Below are 4,711 nucleotides of genomic sequence, written 5' to 3' on the forward strand. Positions count from 1 at the left end.
GCAGAATGGTCGGTATAGACCACCGTTTTTGCTAGAACGAGATATGATCGAAATTTGTCAAAAGCAAAGACAATAGCAAGGAGTTCTTTTTCAGTAGTTGTATAGTTCGTTTGTGCTCCTTGTAACGTCTTACTAGCATAATATATAGGTTGAAATCGTTTTTCAATCCTTTGTCCTAAAACGGCTCCCATTGCAAAATCACTTGCATCGCACATTAATTCAAATGGTAGATTCCAATTTGGTGTTATCATGATCGGCGCATTAGTGAGTTTCTCTTTAAGAATATTAAAAGATTTGATACACTCATCTGAAAAGATGAATGGCGCATCCTTTTCTAGGAGTTTATTCATAGGAGTGGCAATTTTAGAAAAATCTTTTATGAAACGTTGGTAAAAACCGGCATGCCCTAGAAAACTCCTAACTCCTCTAACATTGGTGGGATGTGGAAGTTTAGCAATTACATCTACTTTAGCTCTATCCACTTCAATTCCTTCTTTTGAAATTTTATGTCCAAGAACGATGCCTTCTTTAACCATGAAATGGCATTTCTCCCAATTAAGTACTAGATTTGATTTTTCGCATCTAATTAGCATTCGTTCCAGATTAACTAGACATGATTTAAATGTATCACCGAAGACTGAAAAGTCATCCATGAATACTTCCATGCATTCTTCTATCATGTCGTGAAAAATCGCCATCATACACCTTTGAAAGGTTGCAGGGGCGTTACAAAGTCCAAATGGCATGCGTTTGTAAGCAAAAGTACCATAAGGGCACGTGAATGTGGTTTTCTCTTGATCCTCGGGTGCTATTGGAATTTGAAAATATCCGGAAAATCCATCTAGAAAACAATAGTAACTATTTTCGGCTAATCTTTCCAACATTTGATCTATGAAAGGTAAGGGAAAGTGATCTTTTCTGGTGGCGTCATTTAATTTTCTATAATCAATACATACACGCCATCCTGTTACAGTCCTAGTAGGAATAAGCTCATTTTTATCATTTGTAATGACAGTCATGCCACCCTTCTTAGGCACGCATTGAACTGGGCTTACCCATGGACTATCAGAAATTGGATATATCAAACCTGCATCTAGCAGTTTAATAATCTCTTTCTTAACTACATCTTGCATATTAGGATTTAGTCTTCGTTGGCGTTGCACATACGTTTTATGACCTTCTTCCATAAGGATTTTATGTGTGCAATACGAAGGACTTATTCCTTTAATATCATGAATCTTCCATGCAATGGCTGGTTTATGAGCTTTCAACACAGAAATGAGTTGTGATTTCTCATTTTCAGTAAGAGAAGACGATATTATTACAGGTAATTCAGATTCACCATGTAAATAAGCGTATTCCAAATGGTTTGGAAGTGGCTTTAACTCTAATTTCGGAGGTTCTTCTATCGATGATTTGTATCGATATCTGTCTTCTTCTTTTAGCATTTGAATTTCTTCTGTTGTTGGTTCATATCCATTAGCTATAAGTGTAGCTAACATTTCAGCTTCATCAATTGGTTCATTACCTTCTCCTAAAGAACATTCTCCTGTTCCTTGTAATTCTGGAAATTCTTCTAATAATTCTGCATGTGCATCTATAGTTTGAATATAATAACATGTATCATCTGCAGATTGCGGTTGTTGCATTGCTCTATCAACTGAAAAGGTAACACTCTCATCCTCTATACTTAGGGTCAGTTTCTTACCGAACACGTCTATCATTGCTTTAGCCGTGTTTAAGAATGGTCTTCCTAATATGAGAGGAACTTGAGAATCTTCTTCCATGTCCAGAACAACAAAATCTACTGGAAATACTAAAGTACCAAATTTATATACTAGAAGTGAGGAATAGTGTTGAATAGCAGTTGGCAATGATATATAGTAAGGAATTGCGATATGAGATTATGGGTATGTTCAATATATATCAACTAATGATACGTAGTAACAAGTGGGGTCATTAGTGATGAGTTGTAGTATGTACATATATTATCGATAGGTTATGAGAGACTATTAGGTTCATTTTATAAGCAATGTAAATTAGAAAAATTTTCTTTGACTAGCCTCCCATTCCTTATGTCATGCTGTCGAAACTTCCATATAAGTCACCGTAATATAATCCCGGTCATTACATTACGCCATCTCATACTTCCATTTCGACATTACTTCACAAGTTCATATTAGAAAAACACGTACGGTTAATCCATTGCACGTAGCGAGAATCTACGTGTACTTTTACCCACTGGAAGAAATACTAAACTGAAAATCTGAGATGATAACGTTATCGGCCTCGAAAAACTTCTGAATTTAGACCCGAAATTCACCTTCATAAGATTTTTCCATGACTTTATAAAAATTGACAAAGTTCCTTATACTTAAATAAGTGCTGTAATAATTCAGAGTTACAGTCACGTGCGTTTTAATTTAATGCGACTTTTCCTACAAAATGTTAGGGACGGTTATTTGGATGAGTTATAAGGGACTTCACTACGAAATCTCTGACGTGTATTTCAAGCAAACAGAGCTGTACTTATATTATATAAAAATTCCAGAGTTGACTGTACGCTATACTATACCAACATGTAAAGAAGGTGTATGACACTCATGTTTTAGTTTAAATCAACGTTAGTGTAACTGTCCAAATGGCATAACCTTAGTGTAAATAAATAGTAGTAATGGTATGAACAACTTTCAACAACACACGCAAGAATAAAATAGAAGGAATAGCATTCAAAATATGAAAGTACAATAAAAGGTCTCGAAGTGATTGAATATGTCTCACAAAACAAATAATGAAACACGTCTGCTAGTCTTAAAACGAAACAAGGTACTGTAGGTAACGTACATTACGATAACCTCGATCTCACTCAGAGTCATCTTCATCTGGAAATTTCCGCTCTAAACGGAGAAAACTTGGTCCGACACGCTCTTTGAATGCTGTCAACTCATCGTGCAGGTCAGCATACTTTTCGCTAAGGCGTTCATAGTCTTCTTAGATGGCTGTTGTGGCTTTTTGTTCCTCTTCTAACACTGAAACTCTGGCTACCAAACTCCTAACAATCTCCTTTAACTCTCGGACTTCATCGGTAGGGGATGATGAAGGCTTTGCAACACTATAATTTGGATTGCTCGGCTTCAAGTTTCTCTTTCTTCATTTTACTCGGGTAAGGAAGTGGTGGTTGATATGGTTTAACATAAGGTTTAGCCTTAACTGTGTTATCTTCATTAACCTTTTCAACTACCGGTTTTTTTTCCTTATCTTGATCAGGTTGTGGTTCTTGTAGAGTAGGAATAGCTTCATCAGAAGTTACAGGTATTTCCGGTGGTTTAAGCGTTGTACCACTTCTTGTGGTAATGGCTTTAGCTGTTTCACTCCGGGGGTTAGCATTTGTATCACTAGGTAGACTTCCCGGTTTTCTTTCACCTATTAACCTTGCTAGGTTACTCACTTCTTGTTCCAGATTTTGAATAGAAGCTTGTTGATTTCTAAATGCTTGAGCATTTTGTTCATTGGTTTGTTTCTGAGATGTGAAAAACTGCGTTTGAGTTTCAACTAGCTTTGTCATCATATCTTCTAAATTTGGCTTTTTATCATCGGTTTGTTGTGGTGGTTTGTTTTGAAAATTAGGTCTTTGCTGATTATAAGTATTATTGGATACTTGTTGATTGCTAGGACCTTGTTGGTTGTTGTATGGAATATTTCGGTTATAATTCTGGTTTTGATTGTAAATCGGTCTTGGCGGTTGATAATTATTCTGATAATTATTTCCAGGCCTTTGGTTTATGTATGAAATATTCTCTCTTTGTTCCATTGTTAATTCAATACTGAGACAATCTTTTGTCAAATATGGTCCTCCACACTGCTCACAACTAATTCGTATTGAGTGAATATCTTTAGTCATCTTTTCCATTCGTCTCTCCACAGCATCTATCTTTGCGGAAATGGAATCTAAGTCATGGCTAGAATCGGCTCTAGCTGCTTTAGATGATCTAACGATGTCTTTTTCTTGGTGCCACTCATGTGAGTGGGAAGCAGTGTTATCAATAATTTTGTAAGCATCAGTTTCGGTTTTCTTCATAATAGAACCACCAGCTGCTATATCTATGTCTTTCCTTGTAGTGATGTCGCATCCTTGGTAGAATATTTGTACTATTTGACAGGTGTCTAAACCATGTTGCGGACATCCTCTTAACAACTTTCCATATCTAGTCCACGCCTCATATAGAGTTTCATTTGGTTTCTGTGTGAACGTAACAATTTCTGCTTGAAGTCTTACGGCTTTAGATGCAGGAAAGAATTGTTTAAGAAATTTTTCAACTAAAACGTCCCATGTATCGATCGCCCCTTCAGGTAACGATTCCAACCAATCTTTGGCTTCTCCCTTTAAAGTCCAGGGAAATAACATGAGATATATCTGTTCATCCTCCACTTCTCGGATTTTAAATAGTGTGCAGATCCTATTAAAGGTACGTAGATGTTCATTTGGATCTTCCTTCGGTGCACCACTAAATTGGCATTGATTAGTCACCATGTGTAGAATTTGTCCTTTGATTTCATAATCTGGCGCATTAATGTCTGGATGAGTAATTGCGTGACCTTGGCTAGTGCGTTTAGCTCTCATTCGGTCTTCCATACTTAAAGGTTCCAGATTCTCCATAATTGAATTTGTTGAATCGGTATCACTAAATGATTCTGATTTAATGGTTCGTTC

This window comes from Rutidosis leptorrhynchoides, chromosome 1 (genome assembly GCF_046630445.1).
Source record: "Rutidosis leptorrhynchoides isolate AG116_Rl617_1_P2 chromosome 1, CSIRO_AGI_Rlap_v1, whole genome shotgun sequence".
Lineage (NCBI taxonomy): Eukaryota > Viridiplantae > Streptophyta > Magnoliopsida > Asterales > Asteraceae > Rutidosis > Rutidosis leptorrhynchoides.